General features: G+C 40.3%; 1 pseudogene; it reads left to right on the top strand.

The window, feature by feature from the left end:
• LOC101432512 (ribosome biogenesis protein BRX1 homolog pseudogene) overlaps positions 1 to 22,327 on the top strand; it is a 78,214-nt pseudogene that overhangs the window by 10,495 nt on the left and 45,392 nt on the right.

Genomic DNA, 22,327 nt, shown 5'->3' with positions numbered 1-22,327 from the left:
TGAAAATGCTTAATGAACATGGAAACTTGAAAGTTTGTCCAAGGCCAGGTCACAGTGAGAATCTTGAATGCCCTTTAAAACTTCTTTGCCTTTCTTCCTGGCAGAGAGAATGGTTGAAGTTTTCTGGGCTCTTACAACAGAGCACTTTCTCACCCAAGCTCATGAAAGGCTCATCCTGGTCTGGAGACTGACTGCTTAAGTTCAAATCTCAACTTCTCTATTTCTCAACTGAGTTACCTTGGGCCAGTTATATCACTTCTTTGAGCTAATTTTATCATCTGGATTAAAGTAATAATAATAGATCCAATTTTATGGGGTTGTTTCATATGTATGGCAAAGAAACATCCTTCACTATGTATGTGATAAGTGTTTTATACTCAAATAGCTTACAGGAAATGGATACCTTTCCCTTATCCAAAAATGAAAATTACACAGAAAAGATAACTTGTTTATAAATTCACAACTAGTAAGAGTAGAATTGGGAAGTATTTTGCCCTACATAAAAGCAAGGCTGGACTTAGGGAACCATTTATATTAACACCCACATGTTCTAGTAAAGAAACCCGAGAATCATGCTGGGTTTAAGATATATGTAGGGGATTCGAATCTCTGGACTGATAATATGACACCCAGGCCCAGAGCCTCAACAGACTTCAGCTCCTACACTTTGATTTATTGGACTTACTCCACTCAGCTAACATGGAGTTGAAGAAGGTCAACCACCACAACATGGAGCCTAGAGTGTCTACAACTGGAAGCGGGAGGAGTGCATCCAGTACCCATATGGAATCTAAGCCCTCACTTGACATAGATGTGCAATGGACACAACCAATCCAATGTCCACAGAGAAAATGTGGAATGGGTGTGGGAACGGTAGCCATGGTGGCTGCTGGGTGTGGGGAACGGGAGGAAGAGATGAGATGTGGAGGCGTTTTCGGGACGTGGAGTTGTCCTGGATAGTGCTTCACGGACAATTACGGGACATTATAGATCCCCCCAGGGCCCACTGGATGGAACGTGAGAGAGTCTGGGCTATGATGTGGACCATTGACTATGGGGTGCAGTGATGCTCAGAGATGAACTTACCAGGTGCAATGGATGTGTCATGATGATGGGAGAGAGTGTTGCTGTGGGGGGAGTGGGGGGGGCGGTGGGGTTGAATGGGACCTCATATTTTTCATAATGTAATTAAAAAAAAAAAATGACAACACCTTCCCAACATCCTATTCTCCTAATTCTTAATTAATTCCTGTTTTTCATAACCTTGATAATACAGTCATACTATGTAATGGTTATTTAATGAATTTATATAATACCATAATGAAAAATACTATAGCATAAAAAAAAAAAAAAAAGAAAAAAAGAAACCCGAGAATCAGAGTGGTGCAGTGAGGTGATTAACATCACACAGCAAGCTCTATGAAGACATCCCAGTGCTAGGTAATATAGGAAGTATAAAGATGAGCAAGACAGACTGCCCATAAGAAGCCTTCAGATCAGCTGGCAGATAGCAGGTGAAGCAACAAGTCTGAAGTGGAAGAAATCAGATGGTCTGGGATGGTCAGAAAGAGGTAGATTGAGTCTGAGTCTTGAAATCTGAGCCCACTGACCAATAATCAAATGCGGGAGACCTAAAAGATTAAAATCAGGATTATACTGGAAATACCTTACAACACCTTCTCAGCAATATGCAGTTCAATTTTTGGAAGAAGTGGGTGGCGGACTTGGCCCAGTGGTTAGGGCATCCATCTACCACATGGGAGGTCCACCGTTCAAACTCTGAGCCTCCTTGACCCATGTGGAGCTGGCCCATGCGCAGTGCTGCTGCTCAGGGGTGTCCCCCGCGTAGGGGAGCCCCACGTGCAAGGAGTGCGCCCTGAAAGGAGAGCCGCCCAGCGCTAAAGAAAGTGCAGCCTACCTAAGAATGGTGCCGCCCACACGGAGAAATGACACAAGATCACGCAGCAAAACGAAACTCAGATTCCCGTGCCACTGTCAACAACAGTAGCGGACAAAGAAGACACAGCAAATAGACACAGAGAACAGACAACCAGGGTGGGGTGGGGGGAGACAAATAAATAAATAAATCTTCAAAAAAAATTTTTTTTGGAAGAAGTAACACTGAAACAACCATAATCAATTAAAACTGTGTATACTTGCATTTGCTTAACAAAAGGAAGAAAACTGGAGCAGCAGGGAATAGACCTTGGTAGTTAGTCCTAAATCCTCCTGGCCCAAATCCCCCGGGGCACAGGCAGTGACAGCTGTCACTCCCCAAGTAGCTTAAAAATCCTGAAGTGGCCTTGAAGTTGAAACTAGAACCAAGGAAGCTGCCTCTGCCCCCCCCCCCCCCCCCCCCCCCGCTGGGGAGGCCTCACACAATGTACTGGCAGAAACCTTTGAAGCACAGCCCAGAATCTAGAGGCACCACAGGCCTCAGCAGCCCCGTTCTTTCCCCTGACAGGCAACTGCTGTGCTTCAGTGTGGACCCTTCTCCCAGCTGACAAACTCTAAGACAGATCTGAGGGCTGGAATCCCTCTCCAGAGCCTTCTGGGGCTACCCGCATCGTTAATCACTCCGATGGCCTCACAGGAGAAGAGGGTAGGCAGGAGAAGTGGTCATTAAAAAGAGACCTTGCTGAGAGCAGACAGCTGGGGTTGCTTTGGACTGAGGAGCTGGTGATCCAATTGTACATTTCAAGGGATCCTAAATTTGGGAGAGACTGGACACAGGTTAAATGCAAAGCTCAACAAGAAAAGGCTGAGTAACCCTGTGGAAATTAAATTTTTTGTTAATGAGAGGGAAATCCATGCCACCTCCCCTTGTGGTCTGCTACCTTCCCTGAAATTCTATCTTTAGATGGCCACACTTCATTTCTTTGGTTCATGAAAGGTTTTTTTTTAAGGATCAGCCCTTAGAAGCAAGCTTTAGTTGTCACCAAATACCATAGAGAGGAAATTCATTTAGTCTCCCTTCCAAACCTGACCACTAGTTGAGAAGGAACAAGCCACACTGAACACCACTGGGGCTTGGGGCTAGTCACAGTGGAAACTCTGAATGAGACAGGTGGTGAGTGCCTTTGCTACATTTTGCCATGACCATCGACGGATCTTTCAGTCCCCATAACTGGAAGTGCTGCCAACTTTCTCAACTCAACAGGAATCAAGAAGAAGCTTTTTAATCAGACCTAGCCACTATCTATCTCTTCTGCTGGCTACACTGTGTCATCTCAGCAAGGTGGTAAATTATCATTTGCTCATAACTACAAAGAGCTACTGTCCGTATTGTTCTTTTCAGAGAATTTTCTGGTCCTTAGTCCTACACATCTTTTGAAACCCTAGAGCTGTGCTACCTCCCTCAGGGAAACTTCATTTCCTGCCGGCAGCCATGGGGATTCTCTTTCTCCTCCAAGCTACTATACCGTTACTTTACTCCTAAGAATCTAAGAGTTAGGGATCCTCCTTAATGAATGTTTGCTGCATTTTTTTGACCTTTAGGAGTTCCTATGAAAGTAAAAATTACAACCCAATACATTCACTAATTCATGATATCTTATAAAATCGATATCTATATTACTATCTCTATTCACCGAACACTAACACCAATGTAGCCCATGGCTCAACAAACTTTTTCCATAAAGAACTGGATAGTAAATATTTTAGGAATTTTTGGCCATAAAGTCCCTGTTGCGACTACTTAATTCTGCTGTTTTAGCATGAAAGCAGTCATAGACAATATGTATACAAATGAGCACAGCAGTGTTCCAATAAAACTTTATTTACAAAATAGTCAGCCAGGTTTGGTTCTTAGGCTATAGTTTGCTGACCTCAATATAGACCTTCATATAGACCTTCAATGGACAATATTGTATTATCACAGATTTTACTATTACAACACAATGCAAAGCAGTTGCAAAGTCAATTTGCACACTACAATATGTCATGATGTCCATGAAAGTGATGTTGGAAAATTGCATGAACTACACTTAAGCCATAGACAAATAAGAATCTGGTGGAATTAAATTGGGAAAGGAGGAAGAGTCACAATAGCATAGGTAAACAAATGAGATGGAATTGAGTATCGAAAGAATCAAAAGAAGTGGAATGTCCTTGAGAAAATTGATTAAACCATCAAATATTTTTGCTAAAATAACTGATTTTATGTTCATGATGCAAAGAATGATACATTGGTCTAAGCAAAATTAAAGGAAAATTATGTCAACAGATAACAGAGTTCATTCTTTATTGGGATATTGTAATTTTAAATGAAGTTCTAATAAATGTAAAAATAAACCTGTTTTTATAATTTTAATTTCATTTTTTAAGATCATTGCTTGGTCAATTTTTACCCTTATATATTTATTATAAAAATTTGGTCCCTATTTGAAAAGCATTTATTTTAAAGGAGCTTTCTCTATAGGAACTATCCTTAAACAATAAAGATTTCCTTTATGTACGGTGCTCATCTTTTTTTTATTTAAAGATTTATTTTTTATTTATTTCTCTCCCCTTCTCCTCTGCTCAGTTGTCTACTCTCTGTGCCCATTCACTGTGTGTTCTTCTGTGTCCGCTTGTATTCTTGCCAGCAGCACTGGGAATCTGTCTCTTTTTCTTGCATCATCTTGCTGTGTCAGCTCTCCGTGTGTGTGGTGCCACTCCTGGGCAGTCTGTACTTTCTTTTACATGGGGTGGCTCTCCTTATGGGGTGCACTCCTTGGCCCGTGGTGCTCCCCTACACGGGGGATACCCCTGTGTGGCACGTCACTCCTTGCACACATCAGCACTGTGCATGGGCCAGCTCACCACTCAAGTCAGGAGGCCCTGGGTTTGAACCCTGGACCTCCCATGTGGTAGGCAGAAGCTCTATCTATTGAGCCAAATCTGCTTCCCCTCATCTTCTTAAGGAGAACTTGAAGTCCTTTAGCATAGCAAGTACATCTGATTCATTGTTTTCTCCCACTGCTCCCAGAATCATATTTCACAGCCAGTAAGTGAATACTTACTTCATTTGTGACTCATGCCACCCAAATTCTTCCTTTCGAAGGTCTATTTTTCTTTTCTCATATATTGCTGGTAGGAGTATAAATACACATAAACATCACAGAAGACAACTTGCTAATATCTATCAAGATATAAATGCACATGGGCTTTGCCTTAGCAGTTCCATTTTTTGGTATTCATTCTACTATTATAATTATATATGTACAAAACAATATACAACATGTTTGCTTATTTATTGCCACCTTGTTTATAGGAGCAAGAGATCATAACAACCTAAAAGGTTTCTCAATAAATAAGTGGTTTAATAAGTTGTATACATATATACCATGGATTATTATACAGCTGTAAAAAGAAATGAGAATGTTTTTGATGTATGGACATGGGAAAGTTTCCATATATGTTAATTGAGAAAGCAAGATGTAGAATATTATGTACAGTATGGTACCTTTTTACAAAATGGAGGAGAGAGAGCAAAAATAAGAACATTTGTATGTATTTGCTTATATTTGTAAAAAATAAACTGTGAAATGATGCAGTGAAATCAATGGTGTTTCTTGTGAAACTTGAGAGTGGGAACTGGCAAATGGAAGACTGGAGTGAAAGGGAAACTTACTATAAGTGTGTGTGGGTGTGTGTGCACACATATGAACATACACACACATATATGTAGTCTTTGCTTTGGGCAGTTGTGTGGGGCCACAAAAGTGACTGTACAAACTGAAACCATGCAAAACAATCTTTTCTTTTTTTCTTTCTTTTTCTTCTCTCTCTCTCTTTTGGCTTTTCTTCCTTTATTTTATTTATTTACTTATTTAATATACTTTTTAATTTTTTTAAAAAAGATACTTAGATTACATAAATGTTACATAAAGAATATAGGGGATTCCCGTATACCCTGTTCCCTAGCCCTACCACATTTTCCTACATTGACAACATCCTTCATTAGTGTGGTATATTCATTGCAATTGATGAACACATTTTGGAACATTGCCACTAAGCATGGATTATAGTAAACATTGTAGTTTATTCTTTCTCCCACACATTTTTGTAAGTTATTACAAGGTACATAATGGCCTTTATCTGTCATTCAACATCATTCAGGGCAATTCCCACGTCCCAAAAATGCCCCCAAATTACATCTAGTTTTCCCTATCCCTTCAGAACTTCCAGTGGCCACTGCCTCCATATCAATGATAAAAGTTCTTCCATTGCTAGAATCACAATAAGTCTATAGTGGAATACCAGTAAGTCTACTCTTTTCCATCATTCATTTCCCAATAGTGGTTTGAACAGTGCTTGCAGTTTTCTTTTTGTATAACTCATGACATGGAGTGAGCATCTTTTCCATGCCTTAGTGAATTGTTATATACCTTTCTAAGTTAAAGTAAGTTTCTAACATTTCTTCCTTTGTTCTTTTAAGGACATGAAATATCTCCAAGAGTTCTTTTAATGTGAAGTGTTTTGCTGGTGTCACTTCTGGGACATCTTTGCCCTTTACATCATGATCATGTATGTTCCTCATTTATGGCGATAATTTCACCTTCACTAACTTCCTCTGTTTCCACATGTCTCAAATGAGGGCAATATCAACATCCCACTATCAACAATGTCTTCTATTAACTCCACTGATATCCAGTCCAAATTTCACTTCCAGGGTTATCACTTTTTGTTTCTTTGCTACACTTCCATCTTTGTTGGCCAATATCAGTTATTCATTTTTGCAAATTGTCTTGTGGGTTTATCACTGGAAGACAAGAATGCAAAATAGCTATATGCTTTGCTATCTGTGCATGAACTTAATAATAGATGTACAGTGTATAATTACCAACAGAATTTGAAAGAAGTGATGATTGGTCACTGATCATAATGTATATCTGTTAATTTTGTAGTGATTTGTGGGCTGAAGAACAAACTGTAGATTTTACTTTATGCAATTACTATCAGTTAATATAATGTGGAAACTGAAATTTGAACCACGATGCTAGGGGACTAGTGTTATTTAACTAAACTGTGGTAAACACAATTTGTTCATGGAATTGTGCAAAGCAAAGACTGCCTGTATATAGTCCAAATTTTACTTTTGACCCATTGTTTGAGTTTCCTGGCTGCTAAAACAAATACCATGCAGTGTGTTGGCTTAAACAATGGGAAAATAATGGCTTATGATTTTAAGGTTAGGAGAAGTCCAAATTTAAGGTTTCATCAAGGTGATGATTTCTCCCAAAAGACTGGTTGGTATTCTGGGGCAGGCTGCTGATGATCTTTGGTCCTTGGATTTTGTATCATGTGGGAATGCACACGGCAGCTTCTCCTGGCTTCTCCTTTCTCTTCCAGGTTCCATTGTCTTCCAGGTTCTGGCTGCTCCTTGTGTCTTTCTCCTCTAAGGTCTTCTCTATAAGGCAATCCAGGAAAAGGATTAAGGTGCATCCTGATTGGTTAATTTGGGCTGCATCTTAACTGAAGTAACCTCATCAAAAACTTGGCTTCTATTTACAAGAAGCGTTCATACCCACAGGGATGAATTAAGTTTAAGAACTTGTTTTTTTTCTGGTGTGTATAGCTCTAAGCTACTATACTCATACCAATTATTATCAATTCAAATACTCAAGAAAAGTTTTTACATTAATTACTTCTTACTGTTACACCCCAAAGAACCTCACTGCACCAAGAAAGTTCTGTGCGCATCTCAACCAGTGGAATAAAATATGTTCTTTGGTCAATGATCCATCCCATGCCTCACAATGGGGAACACAGCTATTCTTGTACATGAGTAGATGGCTGTGTCCCACCTTCTGGTAAGCCACAACAAAGGCCTACACCTCACTCCTGGGCACACATCCTAGGGTGAAATAACTCAACAAGTGCAGGAGAGTTAGGAGGCAGCATGCTGGAAGTGGGTACACAGTAAGGACTAACACCAGGCTTGGGAAGGGGCAAAAGCTAAGTAAGTTAAACAGAATTGGTAGTAGTTCACAACATGAGGGTTTAACCTCACAAAATAATAGATAATTGACACTTTCTATCATCTGACTGACCCTGTGGAATAACAACATTAGGTAATATTTCACCTCTATAAATCCACAGTGAATGCACATAAATTTCTTTACCCTGAAGATTCTTCCCAATATAACACCACTACTCTACGACTCACAAATACAACACATTGCATTTTTCACAATAAACCAGAGGTAACTGAAGTCTGGAGTAGATTGCAGCATGCCCAAAGTCCCACTGAAGTCTGACTTCTAGCCCATGACAGACATAGTCACAGATGCCTTAGAAATACGTGAAAGGCAAGACATCTTTTGGGGTAAAAATTATACTTCCCATAAACTTACGGAGGAGAGTCAGTGATGGAACTCCATGATGAAGTGGGAGCTACGTGGGAGGAAGTAAACTTGGTATTATACACTAGTCTCAAAAGAACATTCCTCTGGTCTCCAAATCCAGGGATGAGAATTTTGATGACTCTTATAATTTTTACAACATGGTAATTAATAGTAATGATAGATAAAAATGTGAATATAGAAAAACAAGGTTATACGCCCTCACCCTAGAGCACAAGTAATGTACCTACTCATGGATGAATTCTCATTCTCATGCACTAATGATTATCTCTCTTGATAAGCATCTAAGAGCAGACTCCACCAACTAGCCATTTCATTTTAGAGGGCACTTTAAAGCCTGCAGCAAGGCATCTTTAAGTTCTGTGGTTGGGGTATCTTCTATAGCGTCAGCATAGGCACTGGTAGGGGACATGGTGCCCCAGGAGGTACCTGCTGGGGTTGGGGTAGGAGTATAAGATTAAACTATTGGTTTAGTAGAGAGAAATTTAAACCAAACTGGGGACTTCCTATCTGCTGTAGACCTCTCTCCCTATGTTCAGTACATGTCCTCCCTGTGTCCTCCTTCTTCTATAATATTATCTTAGTTTCCTTCTAAGGAAAAGTTCTCCTACCTTTCATTCTCATTTCATTTGACCCTAATGACCACTGAGGCTCCAGAAATTAGAATGATCCAGCCCTAGTTAAATCAACCCATCCCAACCACAGTGACTGTTCAGGGACAGACACATAATGCAAGGCCAGAAATGATGCTTAATTCTAGTTCTTTTGTCAGAATGGTGAAATGGGATACTCCTTCCCTATGCCAGGCTTAGGCCTGGACAAGTATAAGACTTTAACTGCTAGGACCCACCATGCAGAAAGCCTGCCTAAGAGTAAGGTTAGAACCAGTACATAGAGTGTGGCAGGGTTCTGCAATCCTGGTAGAGTCCCTAGTTACAACCATGGCCAGAAGCCTTTTCAGCTTTGTGATCTGATAATATTCCTAGGGTAAGAATGGAGAAGAAGAAATTTCAGTACAGCAAAAGGAAGGGCTTTACTCAAAGTTACATGGCTGGTGTTTTAGTTTGCTAAAGGCTGACAGTGCAATACACCTGAAATGGGTTGGCTTTTACCATGGGAATTTATTAGGTGAAAGGCTTACAGTTCTGAGGCTGTGAAATGTCCACAGCAAGGTATCATCAGGTGATGCTTTTCTCCACAAGGATCAGCTGCTGGTGTTCCTGGATTCTTCTCATGTGGCAGGGCACAAGGGCAGCATCTGACAGTTTTGATCTCTGCCTTCTCCTTCAGGTTTCATTGCTTTCAACTTCAGGCTGTTCCACCTGTACCTTTTCTCTCTCTTGGGTTCATCAACTTCTGGAGACTTCTCTCTGTCTCTGAAGATTTGTGTGTGTGTGTCTGTGGCTTTTTATTCCTCCAATTATAAAGGACTCCTGTAAGAGGATAAGACCTACCCTGGGCTATGCCCTGCTGGAACAATCTAATAAGACAGCCCTTAACTAATCTAATCTAATCAACGTTTCACAATAGGATCAAATTAAGAACATACTTTCCTGGGGTCCACAAAAGACTCAAACCAACACACCTGGTAAGAGTCAGAGTCAGAATCATGACCTAGGTCTTTGGACCCAAAATTCAGGCCTTCTTTTACTTTCCTGGCCCAAGGATCAAGGCTTTTGAAGCTAACAAAAAATATGAGAGATAAAATTAGCAGAGTCACAGTCCAGACTAGGAGTAAAATGCACTAAAATGACTCCACAGAGGAACATATGTCAAACGTCCAAACTAGGCACAAGGCAGAAATGTTACAGCATAGTTTTGGTCAATCAGACAGGACCAAATAATGTGGTTGATGAGGCACCTAAAGCAAAGGTTTTATGATTTATTCAGAAATCACAAAGTGAGGTAATGAGGACTTTAAAGGTAGGTATTTAGATTTCTCAATTGTTTAACTTTGATAGCACAGGAAAATATTCCTAATCATTGAATTCTGAGTAGGTACCAATGTTACTGTGTTCATCTTGATGGGTTGAAAGATTGGTTGGAAGGACCGACACTTCAATTCAAAGAGCCCACAGTACCACCTTTCAGGGTTTGCAATTATTTTCATTTGGACCCCAAATCTTCATGAAATTCATGAAGGTCATATTATTTTTCTGCTGGATTACTACTTTATAAAAGCCAAGTCCCAGTAAATTACACAAAAGTATGGTAGAATTATAGGTGTTCTAAAAATGTTCCTTGGAAAAACATAATTCTATTGAGAAGCCAGAACTGAGGCCTTTCTCTTATGGAATTGCCTGTCATCAATCTTGCCTCCAGACAACCCAAGAAAGAACATACCACAATGTCTTGTGTATGTCCTTGTAACTCTCAGGAGCACATTTGGATCTCGTCATCCATTTTGTTTTTAAGACAACTCTGCATGATATTATGAGGTTGAGTGACAACAAAACATTTCTATTTTTCTTCAGAATAAGAAAATCTAAGGAATTAATGCCTGTGTTTGATGACAGAGAAAATCAAATTCTGTTTTATATATTTTTTCTTTGGTTTCTGGACAATGAGAATAATCCTTACAAAACAAATGGTAGAATGGCTTTTATTAGTGGAGAATGGAAACCCAATATCTGAGAAACGATGGTAAGAATTACTCTCAGAAAATTCAATTCTCCTGGCTTGGAAGAACATACTGACACAATTGCCAGATAAGATTACTGAACCACTGTTTTGAGGAATCCTGCTAAAACCACAAGTTTTGAGGAATCCTGTTAAAATGGAAAAGGTCCTAGAAAATTTGAGATAAGTAAGGGGATTCAAACAATTCTTGACCAATGAATATAATGTTAATTTTGGAGGAAAATTTATAATAAAGTATTCAAAGATGCAAATTGTGACCCCATTTAAAAAGAAGTTGTGCTAGTAAGAGCTGGTTTGTTTTACTCAGAATTATTGATTTAACCTTAAAACATAAGTGGAGATCCAGGAATTGTTTTGGCTGTTCATTCATATATGTTGTTGGGTAACTCCAGTCCCCACTCTTGTGGTCTTTACAGTCTAGTAGAATGAGAGAGACAAGTAAACAGATACGATACCTTCAGTTAGTGGTTAATACTATAAAATATATATATATATTATGCTTAAGCAATAGCAAAATAAATTAATCCCCTTTACCTCCTTGATATTATTTTTTCCAGAGCAAGTGGTTCTTAACTGGGAATGATCCCACAAAGGATCTGTGGTGGCACAGGGCAATGGGGCTCCTGCCAGTAACAGGGAAGCTGACACAGTGGAACTGGCCGAACTGGGACCCCTGCTAGAAGAGAAGGGCAAACGGGTAATCGCCAATCCAACCAAAGCTGAAGAAGAGCAAACATGCCCAGTGCCCCAAGAAGAAGAGGAGGAAGTGCGGGTACTGACACTTCCTCTGCAAGCCCACCATGCCATGGAGAAGATGGAGGAGTTTGTATATAAGGTCTGGGAAGGACGTTGGAGGGTCATCCCATATGATGTGCTCCCTGACTGGCTAAAGGACAATGACTACCTGCTACATGGCCACAGACCACCCATGCCCTCCTTTCGGGCTTGCTTCAAGAGCATCTTCTGCATCCATACTGAAACTGGCAACATCTGGACCCATCTGCTTGGTTTCGTGCTGTTTCTCTTTTTGGGAATCTTGACCATGCTCAGACCAAATATGTACTTCATGGCCCCTCTACAGGAGAAGGTGGTTTTTGGGATGTCCTTCAAGGGACATTTGGTAGTGTCTAGAGACATTTTTGGTTATTTCAACTTGGGGGGAGGGTAAGCTACCACCATCTAGTGCAGGTGTTCTTAACAGGGGGTCTGTGAGCTTGAATGGAAATTCAGAAAAACATTATTCTTGGGGGCCATGTTGGTGTGGGTGTGATATAATAATTAAATAATACACAGGATAGTATGGATTTAGTAAGGGGCCCGTGGAACAAAAAAGGTTAAGAACTGATTCTAGTGGGTAGAGGTGACGGATGTTGCTACACATCCTAAAATGCACCCGACAGCGGCTACAACACAGAATCATCTGTCCCAAAATGTCAATAGTACTGAGGTAGATAAACCGTGGTGTAGAGCATTCTCAGCATGACAGATACTTCCCCCAAGGGAGTGAAAATTGGTTTTTGGAGAGTGAAAAACAAAACAAAACAACCTTATTCTTTTTATGTGTGAAGCACAGATATACATATCATACATAAACAGATGTGTAGTATATCTGAAATATTAAAATGTCAGAGGGTAGGGCTGACTAGGGAAAAATGTATTGAAAGAATCCTGGGAGAAATCATAATGCAAAAAGAAAAAAGAGAGAGAGAAAGACTGGTCTAGAATAGGGATTGGTACTTTTTCTGCAAAGGGCCTAATAGTAGATACTTTTGTCTTTGCAGGCCATAAAATCTCTATGGCAACTATCCAACTCTGCCATTGTAGCAAAAAACAGTCATAGGCAATACATAAACAAATGAGCATGGCTATATGTTCCAATAAAACTTTATTTACAAAAAGCAGAAGGCTGAATTTGGCCCATGGGCATTAGTTTGCTCAACCTTGGTCTAGATTCCAGAAAAAAAAAGAATCAGATAAATTATTTCCGGAAGTGCAGATACATCAATGATGGTATCACTTTTATATTTGGAGGAACAATAAGAAAATACTTTGTTTTATGAATGCTCAATTAAGGGAATTTTTCCTTTGAGAACAATTGAGCAGTTGTCCCTCAATATGTGATTAGTTCATGAACATGGAATTTGAGGGAAATCCCTCATGATATTCTACGAGATAGTATTGCTGGCCTTTCAGTTAAAAACAACCAAAATTTTAAGAAATAAATTCAGGAGGCATAATTTTCACACAGAAAACAACTGGTTATAAGGAGGGAGAAAAATGCTTTAAATAGCAGGTTAGTGACTACAACAGAAAGGAATGGTGTTTGCATTTGGGATGAAGAAATATAGTGAAGTTTTAGTAACAAACTGAAGTCTCGAAGAGCACTCAGTTTGCATTCTGAGACAGCCCCTGGCATAACGACGGTGACTAGCTTTAGCTTACAATGTTTACATCTTCTCCATGTACTCCCCAATACTAAAGCAATGCTATCATATATTTTGGCTAGGTTTTAGCTGCTGAACTTCACCTCTGGAACCAAAATGCAGGGCTCTGGTACTGTTAGTAAGCTGTAGGTCAAGCTGCGTGTAATAGTCTTAAGTGCACAGTGACTTAAATAAGAAAGGTTTATTTCTCCATCAGGTAACTTTCTAAAAGTGGGTAGTCCATGGCTGGCAGAACATCTCTGCTCCATAAGATCATCCAGGGACCCATATTCCTTCTTAATTTGTTGTCCTGCCTGTCCCTAAGATGTGGCCCCTTATCTGCATGGTTCAAGATGCCTTGTCACCACATCCATAATCCAGGCACCTGGATTAAAAGGGGAAGGAAAAAATACCTTCCATTAAGATTATGATTGAGAAGTTGTATGCATCACTTGTATTCCCATTTCATTTACCAGAACAGCCATATTCTGTAAATAATATAAACTATATTATAGTATATATAGAACCATGTACCTATATTATGTAAGAAATGGCATATGGATACTGAAGGCCAACAGGAAGGCTATAATACAGAATTTAAATGAAGACAAAATTGTTACATAGCTCAAGGTGGGTGGTCAGTGTGTTTGAGGGACCTGAAGCCGTGTCATAGACAGAATGAAAGGATATTGGATTATAAAAGAAAAGATACTGAGGAATTATATAATCAGTCTTCAAGTGCTTGAAAAATAGGTAGAAGTTCTTTATATACACTGTCAATATGGACCAATCCTAGGATCAATAGCTAGAAGTTACAAGGATTAAATTAAGAAGACTGAAAGAGAAGATACCAATATGAGGTCAAATAAAGTAGAACTGGCTACTTGTGAAAGAGAACATGCCCCTTTTAATTGTAAGTTTTCAAACATGTTCTATAAATTAAACAAATATTTATTTGGTACTTACTCTTTACCAGGCACTGTTCTGTGGGCCAAGGATACAGAGATGAATAAAACAGCTTTGTCCCCTGCCCTACTGGATAATAATAAGCAGTGAGTAGTGTGGAGCGTATGTGTGTGTATGATATGGGAGAAATGGTTGTATTGTAAACTGACAGGAACTTTTGGAAATTTAAGCACAATATAAGGGGTTCTTCTGGACTTTTAAGATCCAGAAATATTTTCCATTCTCAAGTGCCACCAACCATTTGCCTTGGGATCAAAAGCAAGAAATAGTTTAAGGGGTGGTAGACTTAAAAAAATCCAATATTTAAAATACAACAATTCTTGTTTGTTTTAAGGACTCTAAATTAAATATAGTGCCGAGGGAGTCTAATTGGCGGTTGTATTTATTCACAAGTCATGGCCCTTTTCATTCTTGTAGAAAACTATAATCCTCATGCTGGAGCACCCTGCAATCTGTCACTAGGGGGTTCTGATGCCCAGTGGGGAGCAATTTAAATGCTCGGGTGCCCTGGTAAGAGCAAGCCCATGCCCTCAAGCACTGCTTAAGGTACCTCTATGAATAAATCTTTTCAGCCAGTAGGAAATCAGAGCTCATTTACAGCAATAAAAGCAAGAGATGTTTTGCAGGGAGTGGGAGGAGATATATCCAGGGCAGTAGAAGGAGCCCTGGCCAAAGATAAAAGGATGTCTGGGTTTCATGTCAAACCTGACCACTGAAAAACAGTACAACCTTGGCAGTCCCCTCTGCTTCTCTTGGCCTCGGTTATCTCACCAATAAACTGGGGCTCATGATCCCAATCCATCCTTTCTATAGGATTTATTTGACTTATATTTGCTTTTTAAAAACTACCCAGAAAATCTATAGATAGGGTGTGACCTGTCTAGTATGCTACAGTCCCCACCACTCCCTAATGTCATGCCTAAGCCCAGCTTACTCCTGGTCATTGCCTGCTTATTCTACACATTTGAATTTGAAACCTGAACTCATAGTAAGTGAACATTTACTGTGGGCCAGGCATTTTCAAGCATTCACATATATTATCTCATTTAATTCTCAGAGTAATCCTCTGAGGGGGGTATATTTTATAGATTAAAACACTGAGCCTATAGTAACTTGCTCAAGCTTATATAGCTAGGAATTGGTTGAGACAAAATTCAGATCTAGACATTTGACTCCAGAAATTGTATTGCTCACCCTCTATATTCTGTTATCCATCAAATTTCTTAGGTTTTGGGAACAGAAAGGAATGTGTGGGGGATTAAAGAGCTTGGAGAGTTAACAATATCCAGATCCAAATCTAGGCTCCACAGTTGCTTGCCTGCATACTTCTAGGTTCTTAGGAAGCTTAAATGAATTAAAACATGCTAAATACTCAGCTCAGAGAACTCGTTCAGTAATTATCCATTACTATGCCAAAGTGTTCATGTAGTATATATAACAAAAACAGTAGTTGAATGAATGAAATGTCATTCTTTTGGGTATATCCATTATTATGCTAAAGTGTTCATGTAGTATATATAACAGAAACAATAGTTAAATGAATAAAATGTCATTCTATTGGGTCAAAGATAGTGGTCCAAAGCTGAAGGACCTGGACTAGTTTGATTATTGGCATACTCCATAATGTTCTTTTCTCAGTTACTCTTGTATCAGAAGAATATACCCCTAAACCAGTAGTTCTCAATTGGAGTGAATTTTGTCCCCACAAGACATTTGACAATGTCTAGAGACATATTTGGCTGTCATAACTGGTAAGGGAGAGTTGCTATTGCATCTAGGGTGTAGGGCTGAGGGATGCCACTAAACATCTTATAGTACACAGGTCCAGCACCCTACAATAAGGAATCATCCAACCCAAAATGTCAATGGTGCCAAGATTGTGAAACTCTGACCTAGACTAGAGTGAAAGACCTCTAAATAATCTTTACTTTAATCTAGTTGAGTAGAACAAATGTTGTTGTTGTTTTTAAAGACCAGCCTTTGCACAGCATTACTATATTCTCTCCATCCCCTCATGGCTTCTGATGTAAGAAATGTACCAACCATACGGTACATTCAAAGTGCTTTTGAAGGAAGGGTGTAATACTGGGTAAGGCAGCATGGTCCAGCTCCCAGGCAGCCTGACTCTGATGAAGAAGGACTTTTCTTGTTTACATGTGGACTAGGTAATGGCCAAATCTCCATTTAGCCTATATCCAAGTTGCCTACTTAATAAAGCACATTGTGCTAGACACACAGGGGAATTTCAATCGACAGAAAAGATGCTTGAGAAATTATAACTTGCAAAAATATGCACAGATTATTTACTTGATTCATGCATCTGAACTCTAACCTAAGGATCCCAACTTCATTAAGCAGATCTAGAAATACCAGCATTTTGTTAGTACTCCTTTTTCTACTTCAGAGATGTAATTTTCCTTGGTATTTGTTGCTCTTTAAATGTATTTCATGATTTAAGAGCCCTATAAAGTTCATGACCCTAAATTGGTCTTCTGAGACGAGAGCCATAGCTGCTAATAACCAGAGAAATATTCCATTTTATTGTGTAAGCCATATGAAGACCAACTTCTAATCCTTTTAATCGTTTAGTGGATTTGATTCACAACTTATTTCATTTAAAAGAAACTCAGCAAATTTAATCCCATTGGTATCTCAGAGTAGTTTAAAATACAATAGCCATAAACTAGTTAACCAGATGAAAGATTATACATTTTATTTTAGTGCTATAAACCTCAAAATGTCCCTGGCAAAAAACATTAAAGTATCATTATGGACATAAAAGAGATTCTGTTAAAGTGGTATCCTGGTGTTTCATATTTGTTCTTCCATTGTGTAGCATTTGAAATCAATTTTACTTTCTGAAGTTTAAGCAGTTTTCTCTCTAATTGTCAACAGAGTGCATTCTGAGACTCCAGGAACAGGAGGGTAGAGGCTGACAGACACTGTGAGTGCCTCTGATTCAATCTTGTGGTTTTATAGATGAGGAAAACAGAAACATAAAAATGGTGTCTTGTTCTAGGTCACAGTAAATTTGAGGAATCTATCCCAAGTCTTAGGCAACACTTTCTTTCCTATATAATTGCTTCCATTAAAAGAAATTCAAGGTATTTCTAGTCACCTTCTTAAGCTAGTTACCTCCTTATCATATTTTGGTTGATTTGTCCCGAAATTTAACTAAAAAGAGAGGATATTCTAGTAGGATCTTAAACAGAGGGATGATAGTGATAGTAAATCGAATTCAGTGTAGTCTCATTCATTCAACCATCTATTCATTTAATGATCTATGTGCTAGTAATTGTGCTAGACAAAGCAATATAGGGATGCATAGGGCCAAGAAGATTCCCCTTCTCATGACATTACATTCTACTGGAAAGCAGAAATACCCCACATTAAGCAAACATGATAATTATAGAGTTTAATAAAGGCTGTGAAAGAAATAAAGGGGTGAGGCGATAGAGATTAACTGCACGTACGAGGGCTATAGGTAGCAGAGCTATGTCAGAAAAAATGGTCAGAGATGTCCTCTCTGAGAAGATGTGATCTGAAGTGAGACCAGAAGGATGGGAAATCTCTTCTAGAGAAAGAAAATTCCAGGCAGAGATTATAACCAATGCAAAGGTCATGCTATCATAGTGGCTTTGGGTGTTTGAGGAACAGAAATGAAACCAAAGGAATGGTACACAGTGAGTAAAGGAAAGATGGATGAGATAAGTTTTGAGAGGTAAACAGGGAATCAGATCATGTAGGGCTTTGAAAGCTATGGTAAGGATTTCTGATTCTAGAAATTCATATGAGCTATATAAACTATTAAGTGTATATAAGAAATATAAAACTAATTTGCTCTATCAATGAAAATGGCATAATATGGATCTCCAAAAATCCTCTTTTCCATAAAGTCAACAAGAACACTGGCAAAAAACTGCCAGAAACAACATTCTTAGAACTCTGGAAGTTAGTTGTGATGGTTAGGTTAATGTGTCAACTCAGCCAGGTAATGGTGCCCAGTGGTTTCGTCAAGCAAACACTGTGCTAATTGTACTACAAGGGCATTTCATAGACTTTAATTATCAATAAGTTAGTTGCATAGGTTGTTGGTTACAACTACAATCAACTGAGGAAGTTGCTGTCAGCAATGAGTGTTGTCTCATCCAATCAGTTGAAGGCCTTAAAAGGAAATGTGATTTCCCACCTCTAATCAGATCCCCTGGTTTGCAGCCTGCCCAATGGAATTTAGACTTGTGAATCCCCATGGTTGTGTGAGACAATTTTATAAAATTGCATACTATTTACAGGTATCTCTTGTCAGTTCTGCTTCCCTGGAGAACCCTAATGCATTGGTTAACCAAAGTCTTACAGCATTAAAAGGAGCACTTATTTAAGACAGCCAGCTGAATATTGGTAAGAACAGCAAACTTTGTGGCATTTTAACTTGCCCTATCTGCATGCCCAATTCCTCAGTTATACAGTAGCCTTGAAAACCAACAGATGGCAATGATGGTGGAAACCATCAGCCTGGCAGTCTCTAGTGGGAACAAATAGGGTCGAGCTCCTTCAAAGCCCCATTCCCAGAGAACTGTGATCATTTTACCTGTTTGGTGGCTCCATGGAAGATTCCATTTACAAAGCTGCATTTATTTGACCTGTCTTGGGAGCTTGTCCAATGTAAAAAGACTTCTCCCTGAGAGCATTAGTTGAAGACAACCAGAGGCAGTTATTGGACATTGCAGTACCCTGAGGTGGTTAACAACACTTGGAACAAATATGAGATGTAACCAAAACACTTAAAAGGAAAGCGTGGGAAATGAGATGCCAACAGGGAGTTGTGAAAGACCTCAACATATTCCTGGCAATCTAGAAGGCCATGTTTGTGCAAAGGGCTATGTGCACGCCCAGGGCTGTGTAAATATTCAGGGAAGACAAGGCCCTAAGAGCTCACATCTGGCTAAACTTGAGGTTTTGAACAAGCATGAAGTGGAGGCTAAGGTGGATCATAAGCTGCTTGGCTAAATGATGAAGGTATGCCCCCAAGAAGCTCAACAAATTCCAGGTAAGATAAAATCAAAGAGATCCACACCTGGACAAATAGTAATGAAACTGTCAGAAGCCAAAGACAAAGAGAATGTTGAAAGCAGGAAGAAATAAGTGACTCATTATGTACAAGTGATCCTCAATAATAACAACAGCTGATTTCTCATTAAAAACCCAGGGCTAGAGGCATTGGGATATTCAAAGTGCTGAAAGAAAAAGATGTCAACTAAGAATTTATGTATTCAGTAAGACTGTCTTTCAAAATTGAAGGTGAGAGAACCAGCAAGCTGGCAGCAGAATAAGGAACTCCCAGAGTCAGCTCCTGATACAGGGTAGTTAGTTAACACCCAGAGCTATCGGGAGCTAGCTGAAGCACCTATTTGGGGGCTCCAGGAGACCAGAAAAGCATCCTGCCACTTCCTTGAAGGAATGAGAGGAGGAGACTGCCCATCTGTAGACTTGTAAACAGAATTCTCCATGCCATGGAGGCAGGTACCCATCTTCCACTGGAGGCACAAACCACCTCGGGAGCTATTCCACAGTTGGAATTGCAAGCTCCACTTCCCAAAAACAGGGGAGAAAGAGATGGCTGGGCACCAACTTCAACTACTGATGAGTAAATTCAGCAGGCTAAAGTATAATCCTGAGAACAGCTAATGTTAGAGCCGGTTGAAGTCAGAAAGAGGTCAGTAGCTGCCATTTTTAAAAAAAAGATTTATTTATTTATTTATTTCTCTCCCCTTCTCCCCCCCACCCCAGTTGTGTCTATTTGCTGCAAGTTCTTTGTCCACTTCTGTTGTCAGCGGCACAGGAATCTGTGTTTCTTTTTGTTGTTTCATCTTGTTGTGCCAGCTCTCCGTGTGTGCAGTGCCATTCTTGGGCAGGCTGAACTTTCTTTCCCACTGGGTGGCTCTCCTTATGGGGTGCACTCCTTGCGCGTGGGGCTCCCCTGTGTGGGGACATCCCTGTGTGGCACGGCACTCCTTGCGCGCATCAGCACTGTGCATGGGCCAGCTCCACACCGGTCAAGGAGGCCCACGGTTTGAACTTCAGACCTCCCATGTGGTAGATGGATGCCCTAACCACTGGGCCAAGTTCGCTTCCCAGTAGCTGCCATTTTAACTCCACACCTGACACAAGGGGAAACAGGGCAGACTGAAAATCACAGTGCTGGTAGGCACTGGCTTCTTTCCATCCACATCACATTGCTGGTCTAGCCTAAGCTGCAGCCCCACCTCTGGGAGGGAGGAAGCTGGGGTTACCAGTGTCAGCCTCTCCAGAAAATTACCAGCCAAGCCATGGAGGCTGGTGATTTTCCTACTTTGGCAGTGCTAGCTGTCCCAGGAGCTATTCTGTGGCTAGAATTGGAAGCTCCATTTCCCAAAAACAGGGGAGGAGAAGACAGTTGGCCACTGATTTTGGCTACTGTTTAGTAGACTTTGCTGGCTAAGCTATAACTCTGGGAACAGCTGCAGTGTGAATCTGCCCAAGTCAGAAAGAGGCTGGTGGCTGCCATTTTGACTCCACCCCCAGCCTGAGGGGAAGCCATGACTGAAATCACAGTGATGGAGGGAACCAGTTTCTTTCACCCAGATCAGCCTGCAGTCCTAGCTTAGGCTTCAGCCCCACCCTTGGCAGAAAGGAGGCTGACAGGCCCTGCATCAGCCTATCAGGGTAACTGCAGCTACCTTTAGCTGGCACAGACTGAATAATTGGAAGTCTACCAGGGCAACTGCAGTCTACTTGGACCTGTACTGCATAGCTTCCTTCCCCCACCTGCAGCTCCATCTCCAACCCAGGCAGGAAAGAGTCATGAAGCCTCACCAGTCTCTCTGGGCAACTACAGTCTAGGCCTGTATGACTTGTATTATTCCATACAGCTGTGACTCTGTCCCTACTCTTGGGAAAGGAGAAAGTTGGGAGAAGTTTCATTGGTCCCTAGAGCAATGAGGGAAGCTTGAGCCTCCACAGTTTATAGCACCAACTACATCCTTGGCTCCTACTGTACAACCAGCAAGGGAAAAAGGGCAGGAAGCCCTAAATTAAAGAGAAAACCTGTACCCAGAATTAATACCTTGTAAGCCAGATGCCAATACACCAAGAAAAAATTACAATCCAAGCCAAGAAATGGGAAGCTATGGCCCAGTTAAAGGAACAAGATAAGTCTGCAGATGACAAAAGGGAGTTGAAACAACTAATCATAGATGTTCAAACAAATTTGATTAATAAATTCAATGAGATGGCTAAAGAGATTAAGGATATTAAGAAGACACTGGATGAGCACAAAGAAGAATTTGAAAGCTTGCACAGAAAAATAGCAGATCTTATGGCAATGAAAGGCACAATAAGTGAAATTTAAAAAACACTGGGTGAAGTGGACTTGGCCCAGTGGATAGGGTGTCCGTCTACCACATGGGAAGTCCACAGTTCAAACCCTGGGCCTCCTTGACCTGTGTGGAGCTGGCCCACACACAGTGTTGATGTGCGCAAGGAGTGCCCTGCCATGCAGGGGTGTCCCCTGCATAGGGGAGCCCCACGCACAAGGAGTGCACTCCATAAGGACAGCTGCCCAGTGGGAAAGAAAGTTCAACCTGCCCAGGAATGGCACCACACACATGGAGAGCTGACACAGCAAGATGATGCAAAAACAAAAAAAAGAGACACAAGAGTCCCATGCCACTGACAACAACAGAAGCAGACAAAAGAAGAACACGCAGCAAATGGACACAGAGAACAAGACAACTGGGGCAGGGGTGGGGGAAGGGGAGATAAATAAATAAAATAAATCTTTAAAAACAAAACATTGGAATCATATAATACCAGATTTGAGGAGGCAGAAGAAAGGATTGGTGAGCTTGAAAAAATGGCCTCTGAATGTGAACATACAAAAGAAGAGATGAAGAAAAGAATGGAAAAAATTGA

Source organism: Dasypus novemcinctus, chromosome 2 (assembly GCF_030445035.2).
Source record: "Dasypus novemcinctus isolate mDasNov1 chromosome 2, mDasNov1.1.hap2, whole genome shotgun sequence".
In the NCBI taxonomy this organism is placed as follows: domain Eukaryota; kingdom Metazoa; phylum Chordata; class Mammalia; order Cingulata; family Dasypodidae; genus Dasypus; species Dasypus novemcinctus.
This window is presented reverse-complemented; position numbering and strand designations above follow the sequence as displayed.